We start from the raw sequence: 25677 nt of genomic DNA, 5'->3' as shown, positions 1-25677 counted from the left end.
CATGTATCTGAACACACTGCTCCCCTTAAAAACCTTTTCCTTGTAGGTCATCTCTCACCACTCCTCTCACCATTCTACATCCTTTTCAAGATGCAGATCTTTATTTATCTGGAAAACTTTCTTGACTTCCTAAATCTGTGTTATGCCCAACCCAGGGGCTGTGAAAAATTTTCCCTTCTTTGCTTCTAGGTTCATTGACTGGTCTAAATTGATAAAAGACAGATTAACAGGAGAAAAAACAAATTTAATTATGTGTCTGTGGCATCTCCATAAAAATATGAGACCTAAAAGGCAACCAGGTAATGGAAGCTAATTTAACATTTAGAACTGAGGAAAGGGTTAGTGGTTTGGAAATATAAAGGGTGTTACTGAGTCCAAGCTTGCTCTGCTCACCACACAACAGGCCAATAAATCAGGAGACGAGGTGTGGAGGCAAGGAACAGTGACTTTATTTGGAAAGCCAGGCATCCCAGAAGATGGCAGACCAATGTCCTAGAGTACCAGCTTATCGGGGTTGGGATGCCAGTTTCTTTTATAGAACAGAGAAGGGGAGGAGATAAGGAAGTAAAGTAAAAAGGCCATTAGTCTTACAACATATCTCTTGGCTTGGCCGGCATCGAGGAGGGGATGTTAATTTCTTCTTTTCTGCAGCCATTCACAGGTGGGCAGGGTCAGAATGTCTCTCTGTGAGCTGAACAAGGCACTTCAGTTTAACATTCAGGCAGAGGGGCAGGGTTCCCCAAGGCAGGCCATTATGTATGCTTACAGCTATAGACAGCATCCTTTTAATGATTATAATAACAAGAGCAACGAAAAGCAAAGGTTAAAGTAAAAGAAACAGATCCAACATGGAGGCAGATTTTGCTCTTCCCTGTTACAAAGGGAGAAAGGCCATTCACTGGAAGGCAGAGAGAAAACAAAGATTGCCTTGTTAAGTTTCTTAGGTATAAAAGTATGTCTGGTAATAGCTGTAGTCCTGGTACAGACCCCTTTTCAATGTAAAATTAGGCAGTTAAGGGGAAGGGGTGGAGCTTTTCCTGAATCTCCTGGGTTTTGATTGCCTTTAGCTTAAAATAATCCTCATGCTGATGCTGAAAACTTGGCCTCTGTGTGCACTGGTGCCTAATTGAATCTCAGAGACAGAGTTTTGGGTGAACTAGAAGAGAATAGCTTTATTGCCTTACCAGGCAAAGGGGGACACAGGGGGCACGTGCCCCTCAAAAAACTGTGTGTCCCAGCCCGGGAGGATTTGGTGAGGAGTTTTATAGCAGTGGTTCAAGGGCAGGGTTACTGATAAGGATTAGGGTGCTTGCAGGGCCTGCACTCCTTTAATCTGCTCTCAGGTAGTCTCTTGATGAGCTTCCCTAGTTCCTTTAATCTGACCTCAGGTGGTCTTCTCTGGAATGAAGAATGCTAACATCTTCATTTGTTCGGGGTTTTAGTTCTGTAAAGAACTCAGAGATATTGTTATGTGTACACTTGAGGTGGAACCAGGACCCTGCCCCAAGGCTGCACTATTGTTTCTTGGCTGCTCCTCCCTTGTCTCTGCATCCCCTCTCTTCCCTGATTAGCAACTGTTCAAATCTGCCCTTTGGAACTCAGGGAAGGTCCTGGAGTCTGGGGTCTATTCCCAAGAAATGGGGGACAGAAAGGTTTCTGTGCCCAGGAGCCCCACAGGGTCCTGCTCAGTTTCAATGCTAAAGTGGCATATTTTGGTGTTGTTATCGAAAGCAAGTTTGTGTGCCTGGTGCACAGTGAGGCCAAACAAACTGAAACATTGGAGTTTGGAGCAAAGAAAGGTTTATTTCAGGGCCAGGCAAGTATGTGTGGCTCGTGTTCAAAAGACCCAAACTCCCTGATGTTTTCAGGGAGGAGTTTTTATAGGCAAAATTTGTGGTGAGGGCTGCAGGGTGTGTGACTTTCTTCTGATTGGTTGGTGGTAAGGTACCAGGGCGGTGTTCCAGGAATCTTGTGCTCAGCCTGAAGTTACCATCCTCCACCTGGGTGGAGGGCTTAACTCCTACAGAAGAACTCAAAGATACTGTTACATATATTCCTTCAGGAGGAACCAGGAAGTTGCCCTATGCTGCTCCTCCTTTGTTTCTGCATTTTTATTTCCCTGATTAGCAACTGTTTGAATCTGTCCTTTGGAACTCAGGTCTAGGAGGCTTAATGAAGCCCATTTCTTTGCTAATGAAAAATGCCTTATCAGTAAACAAAGGATGTTACAGCCATCAAGCCACTACAGCCCCAAAGGCTGTCGCCCCAAAGCGAGCCCTGAGGGAACTCAGGATGGAGACAAAGCCCTCAACCACTGCAGCCACCCCATACAGTGCATCCTGAGGGGACCCAGGAAGGGAAAGAACAGGATGCTGGCCCTAGATAGCTAAGGTGCATAGCAAAGGAATGATTTCCATGAGCCCTGACTCTTGCATCTTCCTATATATAGAAAAGTGCTAAATTCATTAACTTGAGATATCTAGTTTTCTTTAATTAATCTTTTGGTGTTCAGACTACCTGGTCCTTATTGCAAAACTCCTGTATATTCTGGCTCCTCCCCTACCTCTTCAGAGCAGTCCCTCAGAGCTTTCTGAGAAGCTGCCTCCTGGGCTTGAAGTCCTCAGAAAGTCCTCCAGATAAAACATAATTCTCAACTTTAAGGTTGTGCAGTTTTTTTCAGTTGACACCTACAAAGAAAGAACAGGTGACACAGAAAGGATTTGTACCAGGGAGAGCCCCACAGGGTCCTGTTCTGTTTCAGGGTGACAAATTTTGTTCCAGATTTTATGTTATAGGAGTTATTAGATTGTTTTGTATTTCCCTGATTACTGTTCTTTCGTTTCCTCTAGATTATGAGCTACCCAAAGGCACAGATACTTTTATCTCTGTAACATTGAGGCTTGGCACTTTGTCAGGCATGTTCTAGGTGCTCAGTACATTTATTTATTTATTTATTTATTATTTTTGGCTCTGTTGGGTCTTCGTTGCTGTGTGCAGGCTTTCTCTAGTTGTGGCGAGCTGGGGCTACTCTTCCTTGCAGTGCATGGGCTTCTCACTGTGGTGGCTTCTCTTGTTGCAGAGCATGGGCTCTAGGCACGTGGGTTTCAGTAGTTGCAGTATGTGGGCTCAGTAGTTGCGGTGCGTGGGCTCTAGGGCACACAGGCTTCATTAGTTGTGGTGCGTGGGCTCAGTAGTTGTGGCTTGCAGACTCTCGAGCGCAGGCTCAGTAGTTGTGGCACACGGGCTTAGTTGCTCCGTGGCATGTGGGATCTTCCTGGACCAGGGATCAAACCTGTGTTCCCTGCATTGGCAGGCGGATTCTTAACCACTGTGTCACCAGGGAATTCCCTCGTCCCTCAATACATTTTTAATGAATAAATAACATGCTTTAAATGTCTCCAACTCGGACTTCCCTGGTGGTTCAGTAGTGAAGGGTACGCCTTGCAGTGTGGCGGACACGGGTTTGATCCCTGGTCAGGGAGCTAGGATCCCACGTGCCGCGGGGCAACTGAACCCGCACACCACAACTGTGGAGCTTGTGCACCTCAGCTAGAGAGCCCGTGTGCCGCAAACTGCAGAGCCCACACGCTCTGGAACCCACACACTACAACTACAGAGCCCACTCACCCTGGAGCCTGCCCGCCACAACTAGAGAAGAGAAAACCCACATGTCACAACTAGAGAGAAGTCCACAGGCCGCAATGAAAGATCCCGCATGCGTCAACAAAGATCCCGCATGCCGCAACTAAGACCTGACACAGCCAAAAATAAATAAAATAAACAAATAAATAAATCTTAAAAAAAAATGTCTCCAACTCTATGTATTCTTCTTTTCATAATTCTTGCCTGGAATGTTACAGTAGCACCTTATATAACCACCCTGCCTCTATTCTCACCCCTTCTCTTTACTTAACATTCACATTCTTTACTTCACATGGTAGCACTTTTGTTTCTGTCCTATTGATTGTCCACCTTTCTAAGACACTAGTTTGTCCCATCACTTGACCATGTTGTTAAAACACATTAATAGTTCTCCATTGTCTACTGGATGAATTTCAAGTTATTATGCATGACTTGGAAACAGTTGATGATCTGAGACTGGCTTTCCCCCTTTATCGCTATCCCCAGCCAACAGCTTTTTTCTTCCTTAAGCTCCCTTAAGATCTGATTGCTTGTTTTTGTGTCTGTGTCTTTGCATGTACTGTTCTACCCTTTCCCAGTCTTATCTGCCTGATAACTTCAAAATTCAACTGCTTCTTCCAAAAAGCTCCCTCTTCACCCCTAATAAATTTGCTTTTGTTATTGTACTAAAACTTGTCTGTTGTCCATATTAGACTGAACTTCTTGAGACCTGTGACTATTTCATATCCAGTTCTGCTTGTGTGTCATACATAGGTCTGCTTATTAAATGCTGTGGAATCAAATTAAATGCCTGTGGGTTAAGAAATAAGTATTAGTTGAATTGGAAGTTAATTTTTTTTTTTTTTGGCTGCATGGTGTACAGTCTGTGAGATCTGAGTTCCCTGACTAAGGATAGAACCCATGCCCCATGCAGTGGGAGCTCAGAGTCTTAACCCCTGGACGGCCAAGGAGGTCCCGGAAGTTAAATTTTAAGAAAATGATGCTTTAGGAATTTTAGGAAAATGATGTTAGTTTTTAAAGCATGATATCCAAAATGATAGTACTTTTAATTTTTATTTATAGAAGGATTTTTAGACAACATAAAATGATTCTGATTTCTTTGTATTGAATGTTCTAGGAAAATATAAAAAAAAAATTTGGTCCATAATTTAATCGTTTTAAAAATAGAGTTACTTATCAGAACATTTCTAGAGCATAATTTTATTCCCATGCTGACTTCATCATTCCACCTTATTTGTTGTCAAATAAGGATGAGAAAGAAAGTGGGGAAGGGGGAAGGTGGAAAGGAAGAGATAGGGAAGGGAAAGGAAGAGAGGAGGAGGGATGGGTGTGTGGGGGGATGTGTGTGTGTGTGTGTGAGAGAGAGAGAGAGAGAGAGAAAGAAGTTTATTTTACCATTCAATGTGCAGACTTTTATTTAATCTGTTTGCTTTTTAATATGAATGCATATCCCTTTCTCCAGAAATTGAGTCTTTTGGTGATTCTGCAAATAAATTGACTTACTTCTTATTTCTTCTTTCCCTTCTTCCTCCTCAGTCCTCAGTCTTTGGTTTTAGATTTTGTCTGGTGTGCTGGTTCAGCCATCAATATTTGTTACTTTAAAGACTTCAACATCTTATGGACATTTTTCACCAAAAATGTTGTTTTTGTAAGCTTCTTGTCATTTTAGTGCAAGGAGCAGAGATGAGCTTTGCTTTAAGTCTTTTGTGTTGAAGTAAAATAATGGTCAGTGTATTTTTGACATGAAAGCTGTATAAATTGAGATGTTCAATTCCTTTACGTTAGGAAACAGCAGCATAATTAAAAGGGAGATGAATTGCTCCATCTGCAAGGTGCTCAGAAAGTGGAGAGAAAGATAGCTACATTGTAAGCTCCATGAGAGAACGGGTTTACATCTTTGTGTATTTGTCTTTCCTTTCCATTGTATACATAGTGCCTAACTTTGTGTAATGTAGTGTGTGGTTAACCAATAGTTATTGAAAAAATATAATATGTAATTTAAAAAATCATTTTAGGTAGAAAGTACATCAAGAAATATGCTACCCTCTTTTGGACTTTTTAGTATTTTGATCCTGCTCTCATTCTCCATTTCACCTTTAAAAGCCTGTAATTAATGTCCTGATTTTCGTCTTCAGTTTGTTTATATTCCTTTTCATAGTTGTTACTGTTAGCTCATAAAATTATGACCTAATTTATGTTTTCACCATTATCCAGCACAGTTAGTATTCAGAAAGATTTTATTGTTAATCAACCTTGAGATCAGCCTTAACTAATTTCAGTTGATTTGGACACACCTATTTTTTAAAAAAATCAACCCTAATATAAACACAAACAACAGAGAACACTGTCTTTTCTGAAGATTATGTTCACATTTCATCCTCTTCATTGAGTAGTGTAGATGTATTATTTCAAAAATAAAAATTATTTTTTGTATTAAAAATTGACATTTCCTTTCTTTTTTTAAACTAAGACCACAAGGTTCTGAGGAGATTTTATCCCGAATGATCTTAGAATAATGGTTAACTTCTTAGTAATTAAAAAACAAAATAATGCTGCAACCTTGGTTCAGTTTTCAAGTATACTTTTGCTTGCTAGTCAAGCCATTTTTTATTATTCATTTGTAGTACTTTAAAATGAGTCCCTATTGTTGTGCAGGTTTTCCAAAATAGTATTAATAATGTAAATGTAGAAATTTATTTTAAAACTAAGATGATACCCACCAGATGGTGCTATTTCGCCTGTTTTGTCTGTGAAAAAAAAAAAAAAAGGAAGATAGATGAATACAGAACTTTTAAAAAGTGTATGGAATATCTCCTACTATTTTGGGGGACATAATATTTTGGGGATAGAGGAGTTCAATGGAGAGAAGTATTCAAGTGTTATAAACTTACAGAATGTAGAATAACTTTACATATATGTTATACTAATATGCTTATCTTAATAAAGGTAGAGACCATTGCTAGAATTAACATGGCTGAGAACTTTCTATTTAGTGTAAAAATATTAAGTAGATATTCTTAAGGTTTACATAATGCAAATGCTATCAACTGTCATAATTCCATAATCATGAAAAATGTAATTATTTATAAAAGGAGGTATTACCAAAATTTATATTTCAGTTTTCTTTTTATTTTGAAGTAAACAGTATTACTGTCCAGCGGAGTTACATAGTTATTTACAAATAAGAAAACATTTTGATTATTTTTTATGTCCTTGAATATTTCTCAGATCAAGGTGAGAAGATTAGGCTTGAATTCATTATTTTTACAAAGGAAAAATAACTCTTCTAAATTAATTTGTATATTAGGAAGAAGACAACCATGCAGCACACTAGTCATTTAGATGCTGCAATTGAATGATTGACTATCCATTATAGTTTAATTGGCTAGCTAATATACTTTTCAGTGATGTATGAAAGATTCAGCCAGTGTTTCTAGGATTTTAATATACTTAACTTTTTCTGCTCTTATTATCACTCTGTATTTGCATCTGGCCATGAGACTGAAGCATAAAGGTGTGTAGGTGCTGTTACAAGTATTTGCCAAAGTCATTGTTGATTATAACAACAATGATTTTATTTGCATGTGTGAAATTAGAGATTAAACTTGCTTTTATGTCTTACATTTGAATTTTTCTCCTGGAAAGGTATGTGTATTACTTTGTAGGGGAGGAAGATTTTTTCCTCTACTCTTCTTAGTTATTTTGGCTGGTCTGCTAATTCAGTTGACGAAAGACGATTAACAGGAGAAAAATTTAATTATGTAGGTATGGGAGCCCCATAAAAATATGAAACCCAAGGGCAAGTCTGGCAGTTGAGGCCTTCCTGAGCTAAGGAATGGGATAGGGGACTGGGGCTTTAAAGGGGAGGAGGGGTAATTCACAGGACTAGAAGAGCAGATGTTTGGTAATTAGATGCCATACAGATAGGTCTTTCAGATAAACTGTTATCTCTGGTAGCTCTCTCTCTGAGCCAGGCCCCTTATGCAAATTTTTTTAGGTACTTAAGGGAGAGGTAAAAAGGTCTTCCTGAGTCTTTTGGGCCTTGGTTGTCTTAAGTTCAAAGTAATCCAAATGCCAAAGTGGCACATTTTGGGGAGGCTTGTTCTGAACCCCTTCAACTTTGGATTCAGTGAATGGAACTTACCTCTATAGGCTAGAAAATACAGATAGTAGATTTTCTTGTATTTCTAGACTTTGTGAATGAATAGTTTAATCATAACTATATTAACATTGTTGACATTCTCATAACAACCTGAAGATTGTGAACCACCATATTGCTTTATCTTAACTTGTTTTGTAGCATTTTAAAAAAACTTTGGGTTATAGTTTTTGAGTATACCTCAGATCTCTCTTGCAAGAGTATAAAGTTCTTCCTGCTTTATTTCCCTCACTCCACTTAGCACAGTGCTTTATATATAGTAGATGTTCTGTGTATATTTATTACAAAAAAGATTTAATTTTTTCATGCCTAGTATTAGTAGTAGTAGTATAATACAAAGGAAGTTATTTAGATAGCTTTTCCTCCTTGTAGGGATTTCCATAGTAACAGAGTACACTATATTCTGTTATTTTTAATCTTAAACATCTTTTCTTATATGACTTTTTATAGTTGGTTTAAAAGGACCATCTCACCAAAATCTCTTAAAATTGTACTAGTGATGCATTCTATCCTAGTGAAGATAAGTGTATTTTCAGTTTTCTTAAAAATAAAAAATCTTGTCATCAGTCTAGTTTCATGTGGATCTTGAGAATTAGAGATGGTCTGGTCCAGTAGTTCTCAAAGTGTGGTTCAGGGCCTCTTGGGGGGGTTCCTAAGACCTTTTCAAGGGGGTCCACGGGGACAGAGCTATTTTCAAAATGATAGTAAGACATTGTTTGCTTTTTCATACTCACTCTGTCATGAATGTAAGTAGTTTTCCAGAGGTTACATGACATGCGATATTGATTGAATGTGTAAGCATATGAGAATGTAGCTGTCTTCTATTAAGCCAGACATTAAAGAGAGTTGCAAAAATTATAAAACAATGTAACCCTTGGCACTAAATATTTTTAGTTTGGAAATAGTTTTTTTTTTTTTTCTTCCATAAAACGTTACTTGTTTGACATTTAATGCTTCTATTATTAAAAATAATAAATTAATAAACATTTTAAAATATGTTTTAATTTCTAATATGGTAACCAGGGATAGATATAAAAGCTCTTTGAAGTATTCAATACTTTTTTTTAAAGTATAAAGAGGTCCTAAGATCAAAGCATATAAGAACTTCTGATCCTAATTCTTTATCGTCATTTCACAGATGAGGGTACTCAGTGGCCAGAGAGGTGAAGTGGTTTAATCAGGTATACTCAGCCAGTTTTTGGCTTAGCTGGTACTTGTGTCACTGACTTCTGACTGCTTTGATTTATTTTATTAGCTGTTTTGATACTTAGGTATTTTCCAACCTAATACCAGTTCTGAGTTCCTTAAACTGTTTTTTAGTTTGATATTTTAATTGACTTTATTCAGTACATGAATAAATTGGGAATATTGACCTGATTTTTCAGCTACAATAAAAAAGTTTTTTTAACACATAAAATTTCTAGTATAACCTTGCTATAAAGTATGAACTTCCTAGCAAGGAAAGGGAATTGATAGATGAAAAATTGTAGCCTTAGTGTCAAAAAAAATAAAGTTGAGGGCAAAGAGGTAGCCTCTTGTGTTTTAGAGACTCTTTTACTACTCTTTACTTGTTTTCTTCCCATTCATCCACAATAAAACATTGGTTACAGGCTTCCCTTGACATTTATGGCAGTCCACTCATAGAAGAATGAAGTGTTCTATTCTTAGGTTTCAAAAATTAATAGTATAATAATTCTACATTGCTATTTTGGTGGATATGCATTATTTCTCATGTTGAATTTCATGCTTGGAGGGTTAAATTCTAAAACATTCTCCGTTTTTTGAAATTGTTGAAGGAATTTAAAACCACATCATGAAGATAGATTGAAAACCTGGATAGTCTGAGCTTGAAGAGAGAGAATCAGGAGATCATATATTACACATCTTCATTTGAAGGAATTTCTTTATGTGGAAATAAGATTAGATTTATTGATTTATATGTGAAACCTCAAGGATAGAAGAACCAGTGGGTGTGTGACACAGACTGAATCATTTTAGCTCGTTAAAGGGAAAGTCTCTAGAAGTAAAGAAATACAAAAATAGAATCAGCTTGTATTGGAGGTAATAATTTCCCTGTGTCAGGAGGTGTTAAATTGCAGACCAGATTCCCTGGTAGGAATGTTGGCAAATGAATAAAGGAGTTCTGGTTAATTGGGTTAGATGACCTTTCATAAGATTCTTTCTATTATTATCTGTTTTGGTATACTTGTTGAAAATAACTTGTTTTAATGATAAGAGTTTATTTTAAAAAGGTAATTGGTTTAGCAGATATATTCTACTTTTATATTAACTAGTCAATAAACTTTATGGATCTGTGGTCTTGCCATGAGCAGTATAATTGATTCTCCTAGAAGGAGTGTGTGTTTTCTTTGTTCCTTTTATTGCAAGCCATTTGAAGAGATGATGGATTGGTAGCAGAAATTTAGAAGCGAAAGGAATGATAAACATTAGAAAGGAAGATGAAAGCCATTTTGAAGATGTACATTGAATTGATGATATTTTGAGATTTATTTTAGTATTTGCTCATTGATCACAAATATTTTCTGCCTTTTGTTACTACTCTTTTCCTGTCTGTTCCTTTTCCAAGTATTCCAACAAAGTAAACTATTCGGTAACTAATATTTTTGTGAAATTCTTTCAGTTGTTGCTGGTTTTATGAGTTGTAGGCTCCTTTATAATATAATCAAAATGATGACTGCATTAAAACATTCTTAATTTAACAGAGTATGGGTCAGGGGAGGATCTAGGCTAATATTTTTAACTTTTTTTCTTGGCATTCTAGATGAAAAGCCATGTTCTTACTATTCCTAGAAGTAAATGGATTATAGCAAAATATTTGCCTTTATTTTCATTTGTGAGTGGGTGTCTGTGTTTTTGTGTCTATGCATGTATCTTTCTCTATATATCATGTATATTCTTAATACTTCCAAAAATAATTTGAGATCTTATAATGTCTTATCGTACACATACACACACACACACACCGTGTGATTCATTTTTCATCAGACATTTATTGAAGGCCTGGCATAGGAGTTAAATTAAATTATTACAGGGTTCAGGTAGGAAATGAATGGGGGAAATGAGCCAAGTTGGAGCAATAGATTTTGAATGATAGGTAGATTATAGCCTCTCTTCAAAATAAGATTTGTCGCACTGTGGAATCTTGCCCTCTGTTATACAATGTAAATAACATTGTTGTATGTGATATTTAAATAGTTAAGAAATTCTACCAGAACTTAATGAAAGGACTTCTTGGTCAACTTGTCATTAGACAAATTAAGTAATATACCCATTCTTCAAGTATGCTGAGGTTTTAAAAAATTTATTAATTCATGTATTTATTCATTTCATTAACATTTATTAATCTCCTACAATGTGTAAAGCCTACTTTAGACATTGGATGCAGTATCAGACAGTAATTTTCCTTCACTCATAGCATTTATAGTCTAATGGGGAAGACATATTTGAGCATTAAATTTCTTATTCAATAAATATTTCTAGTAAAACATAAAGTAAAAAAGCAGAGAACTTGGAGTCTAATGATTTGAGTTCTTTCTTTTTTTGATTTTATTTATTTATCTATTTTTGGCTGCGTTAGGTCTTCATTGCTGCATGCAAGCTTTCTCTAGTTGTGACGCGCGGGCTTCTCATTGCGGTGGCTTCTGCAGGCTCTAGGCACGCTGGCTTCAGTAGTTGTGGCTCGTGGACTCTAGAGTGCAGGCTCAGTAGTTGTGGCACACAGGCTTAGTTGCTCTGCGGCATGTGGGATCTTCCCAGACCAGGGCTCGAATCTGTGTCCCCTGCATTGGCAGGTGGGTTCTTAACCACTGTGCCACCGGGGAAGTCCCTGATTTGAGTTCTTATTCAGCTACTATTTACCTCTTCATCCAGTTAATGCTTGTTATTAAGTGTTTATTATATATACCCGAAATGTGGAAATTAGTAAGATATAATTCTGCCCTGAACAAGTTCAGTGTCTCCAAGATTATAGACAGGCAATAGCTAGTGATAACTTCTGTGGTTGAATTATGTATAAAATCCTACAAGAGTAGTACATTCCTCTAGCTATGAGGGGTACAAGAACCTATCTCAAAAAGCTGATATTTGAGCTAGGCCTTGAAGGATGAGTAGAAATTATTTGGGAACAGAGTAATCTGTGTGAACAAAGGAGGAGTTAACCGTGTCGACTGAACAAAAAAAAGAACACCCCACAATGTGAGGGCAGTGAGTTCAGTTTTATTTGGGACTTACGGAGGAGTATAGCACGGGAGACAGCCTCTCAGCTCTGAGGAGCTGCTTCGAAGAGGTAGTGGGGGAGGTCATTATATATGTGATTTTGGTCAAGGGGGTATGTGCCACCAAGCACACATCTAAGCAGAAGGTTGCTGCTAGTCACAAGAAGGTTGCTTCTAGTCACAAGGAGCAGATGTCTTCGTTAATGATTTAAGTGCTTTTCTAGGTATGAGAATATGCAAGAAATTGGATTCATAAAATTTTCTACTGAAAATATCTAACCAACTGAAGGTCTGTTCTGCCAGTTTTTCTCAGAGCACAGAGTACCTCATTCCTGATCTCCACCGTGAAATCCTTTCAGGGTGTGTTAAAGTTCTGGGACTACAGTGGCTAGTGACTTCATTCTCTCCCTCTCTTTTTTTTTTTTTTAAATTATATTTTATTTTTGGTTGCGTCAGGTCTTCATTGCTGTGTGCAGGCTTTCTCTAGTTGTGGCTAGTGGGGGCTACTCTTCGTTGTAGTGCGCGGGCTTCTCATTGCGGTGGCTTCTCTTGTTGCGGAGCACGGGCTCTAGGCACGCGGGCTTCAGTAGTTGCAGCATGCATGCTCAGTAGTTGTGGCGTGTGGGCTCAGTAGTTGTGGTACACGGGCTCTAGGGCACGCAGGCTTCAGTAGTTGTGGCACGCGGACTCTAGAGCGCAGGCTCGGTAGTTGGTGCACAGGCTTAGTTGCTTTGCCGCATGTGGGGTCTTCCCAGACCAGGGATTGAACCCATGTCCCCTGCACTGGCAGGCGTATTCTTTTTATTTTTTTCTTTTAATTGGAGTAAAATTGCTTTACAATGTTGTGTTAGTTTCTGCTGTACAATGAAGTGAATCAGGTATATGTATACCTATATCCCCTCCCTCTTGGACCTCCCTCCCACTCATCTAGGTCGTCACAGAGCACTGAGCTGAGCTCCCTATGCTATACAGCAGGTACCCACTAGCTGTCTATTTTACAAATGGTAGTGTATTTATGTCAAACCTAATCTCCCAATTCGTCCCACCCTCTCCTTCCCCCGTGTCCACATGTCCGTTCTCTACGTCTGCGTCTCTATTCCTGCCCTATTTAGGTTCATCTGTACCATTTTTCTAGATTCCACGTATATGTGTTAATATATGATAATTTGTTTTTCTCTTTCTGGCTTACTTCACTCTGTATGAGAGACTGACTCTAGGTCCCTCCACATCTCTGCAAATGACCCAATTTCGTTCCTTTTCATGGTGGAGTAATATTCCATTGTATATATGTATCACATCTTCTTTACCCATTCATCTGTTCTTGGACATTTAGGTTGTTTCCATGTCCTGGCTATTGTAAATAGTGCTGCAGTGAACATTGGGGTACACATGTCCTTTTGAATTATGGTTTTCTCACAGTATATGCCCAGTAGTGGGATTGCTGGGTCATATGGTAGTTCTGTTTTTAGTTTTTTAAGGAACCTCCGTACTATTCTCCATAGTAGCTGTATCAATTTACATTCCCACCAACAGTGCAGAAGGGTTCCCTTTTCTCCACATTCTCTCCAGCATTTATTGGTTGTAGATTTTTTGATGATGGCCATTCTGACTGATGTGAGGTGATACCATGTTGTAGTTTTGATTTGCATTTCTCTAATAGTTAGTGATGTTGAGCATCTTTTCATGTTCCTCTTGGCCATCTGTAGATCTTCTTCAGTGAAATATGTATTTAGGTCTTCTGCCCACTTTTTATTCGGTTGTATGTTTTTTTTTGATATTGAGCTCCATGAGCTGTTTGTATATTTTGGAGATTAATCCTTTGTCTGTTGCTTCATTTGAAAATATTTTCTCCCATTCTGAGGGTTATCTTTTCATCTTGTTTATGGTTTCCTTTGCTGTGCAAAAGCTTTTAAGTTTAATTAGGTCCCATTTGTTTATTTTTGTTTTTATTTTCATTACTCTAGGAGGTGGGTCAGAAAAGATCTTGCTGTGGTTTATGTCAAAGCGTGTTTTACCTATGTTTTCCTCTAAGAGTTTTGTAGTGTCCGGTCTTATATTTAGGTCTTTAATCCATTTGGAGTTAATTTTTGTGTATGGTGTTAGGTTGTGTTCTAAGTTCTTTTACATGTAGCTGTCCAGTTTTCCCAGCACCACTTACTGAAGAGGCTGTCTTTTCTCTGTTGTATGTTCTTGCCTCCTTTGTCATAAATTAGGTGGCGATATGGGCATGGGTTTATCTCTGGGCTTTCTATCCTGTACCATTGATCTATATTTCTGTTTTTGTGCCAGTACCATACTGTCTTGATTACTGTAGCTTTGTAGTATAGTTTGAAGTCAGGGAGCCTAATTCCTCCAGCTCCATTTTTCTTTCTCAAGATTGCTTTGGCTATTCAGGGTCTTTTGTGTTTCCATACATATTTATTTTATTTATTTATTTTTGGCTGTGTTGGGTCTCATTGCTGCACACGGGCTCTCTGTAGTTGCAGCTAACAGGGGCTACTCTTCATTGTGGTGTGCGGGCTTCTCATTGCAGTGGCTTCTCTTGTTGCGGATCGCGGGCTCTAGGTGCGCAGGCTTCAGTAGTTGTGGCATGCAACCTCAGTAGTTGTGGCGCATGGGCTTAGTTGTTACCTGGCATATGGGATGCTCCCGGACCAGGGATTGAACCTGTGTCCTTTGCATTGGCAGGCGGATTCTTAACCACTATGCCACCAGGTAAGTCCCTGTGTTTCCATACAAATTGTAAAATTTTTTGTTCTAATTCTGTGAAGAATGCCATTGGTAGTTTGATAGGGATTGCATTGAATCCATAGATTGCTTTGGGTAGTATAGTCATTTTCACAATATTGATTCTTCTAATCCAAGAGCATGGTGTATTTCTCCATCTGTTTATGTCATCTTTGATTTCTTTCATCAGTGTTTTGTAGTTTTCTGAGTACAAGTCTTTTGTCTCCTTAGGTAGGTTTATTCCTAAGTATATTATTCTTTTCGTTGCTATGGTAAATGGGATTGTTTCCTTAATTTCTCTTTCTGGTCTTTCGTTGTTAGTGTACAGGAATACCAGAGATTTCTCTGCATTAATTTTGTTTCCTGCAACCTTAACAAACAAATTGATTAGTTCTAGTAGTTTTCTGGTGGCATCTTTAGGATTTTCTACATATAGTGTCATGTGTCTGCAAACGGTGATAGTTTTACTATTTCTTTTCCAATTTGTATTCGTTTTATTTCTTTTTTTTCTCTGATTGCCGTGGCTAGGACTTCCAAAGCTGTGTTGAATTGATAGTGGCTAGAGTGGACATCCTTGTCTTGTTCCTGCTCTTAGAGGAAATGCTTTCAGTTTTTCACCATTGAGAATGATGTTTGCTGTGGGTTTCTCATATATGGCCTTTATTATGTTGAGATAGGTTCCCTCCATGCCCACTTTCTGGAGAGTTTTTATCATAAATGGGTGTTGAATTTTGTCAAAAGCTTTTTCTGCATCTATTGAGATGATCATATGGTTTTTATTCCTTAATTTGTTAATATGGTGTATCACATTGATTGTGTATATTGAGGAATCCTTGCATTCCTGGGATAAATCCCACTTGATCGTGGTGTATGATCCTTTTAATGTGTTGTTGGATTCTGTTTGCTAGTATTTTGTTCAGGAGTTTTGCATCTATGTTCATAAGTGATAGTGGTCTGTAATTTTCTTTTTTTGTGATATCTTTGTCTGGTTTTGGTATCAAAGTGATGGTGGCTTTGTAGAACGAATTTGGGAGTGTTCCTCCCTCTGCAATATTTTGGAAGAGTTTGAGAAGGATGGGTGTTAGCTCTTCTATAAATGTTTGATAGAATTCGCCTGTGAAGCCATCTGGTCCTGGACTTTTGTTTGTTGGAAGATTTTTAATTAAGGTTTCAATTTCATTACTTGTGATAGTTCTGTTTATATTTTCTGATTCTTCCTGGTTCAGTCTTGGAAAGTTGTACCTTTCCAAGAATTTGTCCATTTTTTCGTGGTTGTCCATTTTATTGGCATATAGTTGGTTGTAGTAGTCTCTTATAATCCTTTGTATTTCTGAGGTGTCCGTCATGATTTCTCCATTTTCATTTCTAATTTTATTGATTTGCGTCCTCTCCCTTTTTTTCTTGATGAGTCTGGCTAAAGGTTTTTCAATTTTGTTTATCTTTTCAACGAACCAACTTTTAGTTTTATTGATCTTTTCTGTTTTCTTCATTTCTATTTCATGTATTTCTGCTCTGATCTTTATGATTTCTTTCCTTCTACTGACTTTGTGTTTTCTTTGTTCTTCTTTCTCTAGTTGCTTTAGGTGTAAGGTTAGCTTGTTTATTTGAGATTTTTCTTGTTTCTTGAGGTGAGATTGAATTGCTATAAACTTCCCTCTTAGAACTGCTTTTGCTGCGTCCCATAGGTTTTGGGTTGTTGTGTTTTTGTTGTCATTTGTTTCTATGTATTTTTTTATTTCTTTGATTTTTTCAGTGATCTCTTGGTTATTTAGTAGTGCACTGTTTAGCCTCTCTGTATTTGTGTTTTTTACAGGTTTTTTCCTGTAATTGATTTCCAATCTTATAGTGTGGTGGTCTGAAAAGATGCTTGATACGATCTTAATTTTCTTAAATTTTTCGAGGCTTGATTTGTGACCCAAGATGTGATCTATCCTGGAGAATGTTCCCTGTGCACTTGAGAAGAAAGTGTGTTCTGCTACTTTAGGGTGGAATGTCCTATAAATATCTCTCCTGTTAAATCTGTCTGGTCTGTTGTGTCATTTAAAGCTTGTGTTTCCTTATTTATTTTCTTCTTGGATGATCGCTCCATTGGTGTAAGTGGAGTGTTAAAGTCCCTTACTGTTATCGTGTTAATGTCAGTTTCCCCTTTTATGGTTGTTAGCATTTGCCTTTTGTATTCAGGTGCTCCTATGTTGGGTGCATAAATATTTATAATTGTTGTATCTTCTTCTTGGATTGATCCCTTGATCATTATGTAGTGTCCTTCCTTATCTCTTTTAAGAGTCTTTATTTTAAAGTCTATTTTATCTGATACGAGTATTGCTACTCCAGCTTTCTTTTGATTTCCATTTACATGGAATATCTTTTTCCATCCCTTAACTTTCAGTCTGTATGTGTCCCTAGGTCTGAAGTGGGTCTCTTGTAGACAGCATATATATGGGTCTTGCTTTTATATCCATTCAGCCAGTCTCTGTCTTTTGTTTGGAGCATTTAATCCATTTACATTCAAGGTTATTATTGATATGTATGTTCCTTTTACCATTTTCTTAATTGTTTTGGGTTTCTTTTTGTGGGTCTTTTTCTTCTCTTCTGTTTTCTGCCTAGAGACGTTCCGTTAGCATTTGTTTTAAAGCTGGTTTGGTGGTGCTGAATTCTCTTAGCTTTTGCTTGTCTGTAAAGCTTTTGATTTCTTTGTAGAATCTGAATGAGATCCTTGCTGGGTAGAGTAATCTTGGTTGTAGGTTTTTCTCTTTCATCACTTTAAGTATATTTTGCCACTCCCTTCTGGCCTGCAGAGTTTCTGATGAAAAATCAGCTGATAACCTTATGGGGATCCCTTTGTATGTTATTTTTTGCTTTTCCCTTGCTGCTTTTAATATTTTTTCTTTGAATTTAATTTTTGTTAGTTTCATTAATATGTGTCTTGGTGTGTTTCTCCTAAGGTTTATACTGTATGGGACTCTGTGCTTCCTGAACTTGGGTGACTATTTCCTTTCCTGTGTTAGGGAAGTTTTCCACTATAATCTCTTCAGATATTTTCTCAGACCCTTTCTTTTTCTGTTCTTCTCTGGAACCCCTATAATTCGAATGTTGGTGCCTTTAGTGTTGTCCCAGAGGTCTCTGAGATTGTCTTCAATTCCTTTCACTCTTTTTTTCTTTATTCTCCTCCTTGGCAGTTATTTCCATCATTCTGTCTTGCAGCTCACTTATTCGTTCTTCTGCCTCAGTTATTCTGTAATTGGTTTCTTCTAGTGTATTTTTCATTTCAGTATTGTGTTGTTCATCTCTCATCTTTAGTTCTTCTAGATCTTTGTTAAACATTTCTTGTATTTTCTCAATCCGTTCCTCCATTCTATTTCTGAGATTGTGTATCATCCTTACTGTCGTTACTCTGAATTCTTTTTCAGGTGAGTTGCCTATTTCCTCTTCATTTATGTGGTCTTGTAGGTTTTTACCTTGCTCCTTCGTCTGTGACATATTTTTTTGTCATCTCATTTTTTGTTTTTTGATGGGTGGGATTGTGTTCCTGTCTTACTGGTTGTTTGGCCTGTGACTTCCAGCACTGGAGTTTGTAGGTTGTTGGGTAGAGCTGGGTCTTGGTGCCGAGATGAGGACCTCCAGGAGACCTCACTCCGGTGAATATTCCCTGGGGTCTGAGGTTCTCTGTTAGTCTGGTGGTTCATACTCGGAGCGCTCACCGCAGGAGCTCTGGCCTGACCCCCGGCTCGTGAAGCAAGATCCTGTGAGCCATGTGGGGCAGCGAAAAAAGAAAAGAAAAAAAGGAGCAGAACAACAACATAGAGTAAAAAATAAAATAAGATTAGAAAACTAACCGATATCTTCGAAAGTAAAAAAATTAAAATATAGATGGAACAACAACTGGAAGGTAAAACAGAACCACAATAGTAAAAAAGAGGAGGGGGGCAAAAAAGAAGCTGGAAAAGGCCTTGTCTGTAGGGGGTGGGGTGTAGGTAGGGGTGGGATTTAGGTGGTGGATGGGGCCTATGCTTAGGACCCTCAGGGCTGGAAAAGGTCCTGGGGGTGGGGGTGGGAGGTGGGGCTTAGGAAGCCATAGGGTCCCAGGAGTACCTCTGGCCTTGGAGGGCTGAGGACCAGGTCCAGGACCCCAGCAGGCTCAATGGGCCCGAGTGGGTGGGCTAAACACTAGGTGCGTTCCCCCATCCTCCAGTCCTGGAGGGCCCCTCCCTGTTGGCCTTTTTCTCCCCCAACCCATGCCCCTAGGACCCATGTGGCCGGAGGGGGCCCCAGAAAGCAGGGCACCAGTCCCAGAAGCCCAACAGGCTTCCTGGGGCCCAAGTGGGTGGGGGAAACACCTGTAGCATCGCCCCTGATCCTGTGGTCCTGGAGGGTCCACCCCCCACCGTCCGCCTCTCCTCCTCTTCCCCATCCTCCCGCCCTCCCATGCCCCTAGCACCCACGAGGCCGGAGGGGGCCCTGGAGAACAGAGGACCAGGCCCAGGAGCCCAGGAGGTTTCCCAGGGCCCGAGTGTGCAGGGAAAACACCCTCTGTGCCTCCCCTGATCCTCCGATCCTGGAGCGCCCCCCTCCGTCCACCTCTCCTCTTCTCCCCCCACTACCTCCTGCCTCCCTCCTGTGCCCCCACGACCAACATGGCCCCGAGGGGGCCTCAGAGGGCGGAGGACACAGCTGGGAGCCCTGCAGGCTTCCCGGGCCCGATTGGGCAGGGGAAATGCTAGGCATGCTCCCCCCTGATCCTCTGAACCCCTCAGTGTCCCTCCAGGTGTAGGAACCCCTCCCCCTTCTCATCCACCCCTCAGTGGTGCCAGTCCTGTCTGTCCACCACTTCTCCCCCCTCACTCCCCCCACATCCTCCCCAGTCGCTTGGGTGTTCCTCTTGTCTCCTTGGGCATCGAGGTCCCCCACCAGCATCTGGCAGGCGCCCTAGTTGTGGGGAGACGTGCCTGGCAGACTGATTCTTAGCTGCTGTGCCACCAGGGAAGTCCTGTGACTTCATTCTTTAGAACCAGATGGCAAGTGACATTCTTTAGTTTGCACCCCTATGCCCCAGATAGAGGGATCTACGTGAACACACAGAAGCATGAATGAGCAAGGTGTATGTAGAGAATGATGAAGTATTTTTTAGTTTGGTTTTAATGTTAGGTATGCTATGGAAGGAGAGGTAAGGGAAGAAGTTACACATGTAGGTTGGAGCCAAATTATGAGAGAGGTCTTATATACTAGGCTAAGTTTTTGGGTAAAGTTGAGAGGTATGTGGGACCTGTGAAGGCTTTAAAGCAGGCAATCCTGCTTAGTCTGCATTTTACAAAGATAATTGATAGAATACAGGATGAAGTGGAGAGAAGTTGAGGCTGGAGGTGGGTGTACTAGTTTAAAAACTCTTCGTAATAGATATGAATGAAATACTGAGGATCTCTTACAGGGTAGTAGTAATGACTTCAGAACACAGGGAATGAATTTGAAATATAATTCAGAGGTTGAATTGACAGGATTTAGTGACTGATGAGGAGCAAGGACATCCAGGAAGGTTTTGAATTTTTGTCTTTGGCATCTGTATAGGTAAATGATGATGCTATTAAATTTGAAAGGAAAAGCAACTTGATTTGGGGGAAGTAATAAATTTGGTTTTGTAATGTTGAGTTTGGAGGAGTGAACCTAAAAGGAATGCTGTAAGGTATTTAAGTTGTTAAGTGGATAAAATGCCTATTATAGAGAAAGGAGAAGAATTAGGAGAGATATAGCTAGCTGTTAGGTATGTCGTTGAATCTCTTAAATTCTCAGTTGAGCAATTCTCAGTTGTTATTTATAAACTGTGGGAGGTGGGATCAGTAATTTTTATGGTTTGGAAATAAGCAATGTTTTAGTTATCACAAGTTCTAAATTAGTGGTGCAAAAATCACAATAATTATGTATGTTATAGACTAATAATATTAGTTAAAATTTATCGAGTGAGTTAAAATTGAGTGCTTCCTATGAAGCTTAGCTGAAATGCTAAGCATTTTATGTTCATAATCCTGTTTAATTCACATAGCAGCATGAATTAAATATTACTACTATCTGAATTTTCAGAAGAGAGAACAGGAAATAAGTGGCAGGATGGGTATTCAAACCCAGGTTAGTCTAACTTTAAAATCCAGGCTCTTAACCAGTATGCTAATTGCCTGTCTTTTAGAACATGAGAGCTGTAATAGATCTAAAGACATTATCTAGCCATGCCCTATAATCCAATATATGTCATAGCTAAAATCTGTAACTAATGTTAAGATTAGCTCTCCAATTTACTTAATAAAAAGCTTACCCAGCAGCCATTCATTACTGCTGTTGTCCTTGAGGCAGATCTTTCGTGTGTGTGTGTGTGTGTGTGTGTGTGTGTTTGTTTACCCCTCTACTGTGTGACTTGAGTAAAATCCTTATCAGTCTAGGCCAGTCATGGTTGTCCCATTTTTTTGTGCTAGTAATTAGTTAAGATGTGGACATGTGACTCATAACTGGCCAGTGAGAAATGAGGGGAGGTTTGATGAGGGGCTTCTGGGAAAGTTTTTTCCCCACATATTTCTGGATGTTATCCATCTCTGTGGGTACTTGGAATTGTGGGGGTTATTTTGTAACCATTTGAGGGCTAGTTGAGCATGAAAAAACAAAAACAAAAAAAACCCACTGTATGGCAGAGTGAAAAGTTGGAGAGAACCTGGATCCTTAATGATTTTGTTGAGCTGCTAGATTACCCAACCTTAAAGCTACTCTGCCTCAGGACTACTAAGTCTTATGTGAAATTCGAGGAAATTTCTTACGCTATGTGAAATAAATAAGGAAATTTACTAGGCCATTTTGAATTGGATTTTTCTTTATTTTCATAAGTACCACTGAAGGAAACCCAATTGGAGTCTAAACTATTTACCCTTGATCTGAAGTACAGTAGAAAACATTGTAAGGCTTGCATTACTATTAAGGTACAATTGAAACAGGAATAATAGTTTTTAGTGTCAGTGTGCCTAATTTAAATGGGGTAGAAGCTAGAGATGATTATGTTCTAGAAAATAGATGTTATAGGTTAAAGTAGGAAAGTGTCATTGAGGAAATAAGGCTGCTTTTCTTGACAGTTTCTGTAGTTAAAAGGAATAGAAAATAGGTCTTCAAATTAGCATAGGGAATAGAGTTGGATTTACTTTGTAGTCAGTTAACTTAAGTTTCAGGGTTTCTCACTTACACAGGCCTTTCCAAGGCCCTGAGAGGATCCCAAGCAATGTGTTTGCATAGTTTTTTTCTGTTTGTTTTTTGTTCTTTTTTTTGTAAAATTTGCAAGTGTTAGATATTTTAACCAGTTAAAACTGTTGTCTCTTTTCACTTTGACTTTCCCTCTGTCTAGTACCCTCATTGGAATGGCATTAGAGTGGCCAGAGGCACTTTTGGGATCTAGTTAAAGGGAAGTTTAGTAGCGGACATATTTATATGGAGTATGTGGTTTGCAGTTTTTTCTGTGTATAGTTATTACTAGCCATTCTGGCATATTCTTATTTTCCACTGATACATAGATGCAGGGCCAAGGGTCGTAGAGCAATGAGTACGTTCTTTGTGTCTGGTACCAGAAGTATCTAGGCTAAGGAAGGGAAACATGATTTAAGTATATGGAGTCAGAAGCTAGTCTGGAAAAAATTTCCAAATCTTAGAAAGATTGAAATATATGAAAGAAACTTTGATAGGGGTTTTCCTAAATCCAACATTTCTAACAATGCACATGACCTTATCTGTAGTAAGTTGTAAAACTGATATAAACTTTCCTAAATTATTAATTGTAATCATTGATCAAATACACTAGCAGAAAGAATTGTCTTTCTATTCTCTTGATATTACAAAATTGTTATATGAAGAGGCAATAGAATATGCAACCAGAAAAGTAGGAAATACGAGCATTAGAGAGGTTGGTCAGGTAGTTGATAAGAATATGCCATTCTTTCTGAAATTTATGACGTTTGTGGCCTCTGCCAGCTTTTTAAAGTTTGTAATTTGTTGTAATTTATTTTCACATTCTAATTAAATGTTTACTTCATACCAAATTTTGTATTCTTTTCCTTAAAGAGAATTCCCCAAGTTGTAAAAGATTCTGGCCCACAAAACCTGGATCCGTTCCTCATAGGAAACAAAAGCTAAGATTTGTTTCGTAGAAGTGTTGAAATAACCAAGTCAAATGACAGTTAAGCGAGTCCCATGTTTCATTATTACGGCAGAATAAGATAGAGGTAAAAAGTTTGACATGAACACAGAGAACTGGGGGGTTTTAATAGCTATGGTGGGTTTGAATAATAGTTTCCCTTAACATTTTGTCAGATTATTTCCGGTACATGGCTGTGGCAGCCTTGATGATATTTTCCTTTTTTATTTTTGATCTTATGACATAATTATCTTATTTTCATCATGTCTTATGTTTTCAAGTGTAAGGCTGGAGTCTGATTCTTTATTGTTATCCCAAAATACACAGCATATTATCTTGTTCATGGTAAAAATACAATAAATATTTGCTAAATGAATGACAGTCTCCATTGTTTTGCTTTCTTAAAAAAAAAAAAGCAGTCATTTGTAGCTGCTTTAAAGTGACAGATTGTTTTAGCCATCTTAGACTTTATCTCAACCACTAAACTATGCCCTTGACTAAGATGTAAAAAGGAATAGTTTAAGGAGATACTTTCTTCACTAATATTCTTCAGGAATTGGAATGGGAGATATTTGATGAGCGGAAAGAAGGCCTCTACTGTGTGCCAGCTAATGAAGAACAGACAGAATCACTCTCTGTTGTATAATAAAGAATTTGTTTGGTTTTTAGTTGCTGGGTCCTGGGTTCCTGGTACTGAGCAACTAAAACCCTTGGAATTTCCCAAGTGATGGAAGTGTCTTTGTTATTCATGAGCTGCTTGGATCACTGTACTATCACTGTCATGCTAACGAGGTGATGCAGGGTGGGCCCCTAGATTGCTTCAGGTGGGGGTGCGCTGGTCCCCCGGGAAGACCAGGCCATGTGATTCCAAGGTTGGGACTTTGAACCACCCCACCTCTGGGAAGGGGGCTTGTAGATTGTGTTCAGTCATGTGGCCAGTGATTTAATCATTCACTGTACATGAAATCCCAACTCTGGGCATTGAAGCTCAGTGGGATTTCCTTGTTAGTAAACAAAGTAGGTGCCAGGAATGTGTCCAGCCCTGATTCCACAGGGGGAGAGGGTATGGAAGCTCCCTGTTTGGGATCCTTCCAGACCTTATCTTATATGTCTCTTCATTTGGCTGTTTCTGAGTTGTATCACAGGAAAACTGTAAGTATGGTGCTTTCCTGAGTTGTGTGAATCTTTTTGTGAATTATTCAACCTGAGAGGGTGACGGAAACCCCTAAATTTGTAGGCCGTCAGTCAGAAGTGTGCGTGGCATCTTATGAGAGGAAATCCTGCTATGAACAGTGTCCTTTAACTTGTGGGGTCTGCACTAACTCTGGGTGGTTGGTGTCAGAATTGAATTGCAGTACCCAGTTGAAATTGGAGGGGAATACCTCCAGAAAGACAGATTCTAAAATTATGTGCCAAAATACTGAACACAATTTAGGACTTCGTGGTTTGCAGCACCAAAACAAAAAACCTGAACGGACAACTCACATATGAGAAGATGTTCAACCTCATTCATAAGAGATGGAACTTTTTATTTTTTGTTCTATTATGTGTTTCAGTGTTTCATTTTCAGGAGAATGTTAATCACCAGTTCACACTGTAACCGAGCAGGACACTATGGGGCCTTCCCAGGACAGGCCTTCCCCCAAATCCTCTGCTTTAGCTCCTCTCTAAAGTACCTAGATAATAATATTTTATGCAAATTTCCTGAGTTGTTTTGCAGATGTGAACCGCCCCCCCACCCCCACCAGAAAAATGGAAGAACTACTTGATAATCATGAGCACATAGCCCTAGGCCTCCTGGAGCCTAAGGACTGATAATGTTAACCCCTGCGACACCACCCTGCAGTCTCACCATCAGCCAATCAGAGAATTGTGCACAACTGATCACGTACCCTGCGACACCCCCTCTCCTGGCCTTTAAAAATGCTTTGCAGAAACCCTTTGGGGAGCTCGAGGCTTTTCAGGGCATGAACCACCTCATCTCCTTGCATGGCCTTGCAATAAACTTTTGTCTGCTCCAAACTCCGGCATTTCAGTCTTTTTGACCTCACTGTGCGTCAGGCACACGAACTTGTGTTAACAACATGTTATGTCAATTAGGGTTGAGTTTGCATATACTAGGAAGTCCAAAATCACAGTGACATAAACAAGATAGAACTTCATTTTTCTTTCATGTAAAAGATATCTAGAGGTTAGCTAGTCCAGGTTGGTGTAATAGCTGTACAGTTATCAGGAGCCCAAGCTCCATTTTCTCTGTGCTGGCTTCCATTTTCAGGTTCACTTGATGGTGACTGTTACTTCAAGAGATGTTAAGTCTTGTGCCTGGTCCTGTCGTTAGAGTAGTCTGTAAAAAGACCCAGTCCCTGACCTCCTGGAGTTTATAATGAGCGAAGAAGCAGCTTGTGAAATTGAAGATGTAGTAGTAGGCATCAAATAGTGGCTTCTCCTGCGGAAGGCAGCTAAGGAGAAGGTGATTTCTGAATAGGGTAGATTAGGAGCAAAAGTAGCGATAATTATAATATAATCAGAGAACTGTGAGTGAATTTAATTTAAACAAACAACAGTAAGATAATCATATAGTATGCTAATCAAAATAATAAAGGAATTTGTATATGATACCAAGCCAGCTTTGAGGAAGGAATGATTAACTTTGTTGGGGTAGGATCAATGATTCAAGATCAAGAGGGCAGTCTTTCAAATGACTTGAAAACCTCTATCTTTAGCCTCTTCCTTAGCCTCTTATTTATTCAGGCTTTCATTTTCTG

At 39.0% G+C, this 25677-nt stretch overlaps 1 protein-coding gene and 2 long non-coding RNA genes across 11 annotated transcripts in view; 1 reads left to right on the top strand and 2 right to left on the bottom strand.

Moving 5' to 3' along the window:
- The window catches only part of LOC309642866, a 242639-nt gene extending 218017 nt beyond the window's left edge, over positions 1-24622 (bottom strand). Inside the window, exon 1 of the long non-coding RNA XR_014253414.1 lies at positions 13424-24622. This is a non-coding gene — a long non-coding RNA (uncharacterized lncRNA). The remainder of the gene's footprint in view (positions 1-13423) is intronic.
- Positions 1-25677, top strand: part of ADK (adenosine kinase) — a 496766-nt gene that overhangs the window by 89564 nt on the left and 381525 nt on the right. The window lies entirely within an intron of this gene.
- LOC309642871 overlaps positions 1-25677 on the bottom strand; it is a 367193-nt gene that overhangs the window by 295666 nt on the left and 45850 nt on the right. The window lies entirely within an intron of this gene.

This window comes from Balaenoptera physalus (assembly GCF_965194825.1).
Source record: "Balaenoptera physalus genome assembly, chromosome: 14".
In the NCBI taxonomy this organism is placed as follows: domain Eukaryota; kingdom Metazoa; phylum Chordata; class Mammalia; order Artiodactyla; family Balaenopteridae; genus Balaenoptera; species Balaenoptera physalus.
Note: the sequence above shows the minus strand (reverse complement) of the source record. Positions and strands in the feature narration are given on the sequence as shown.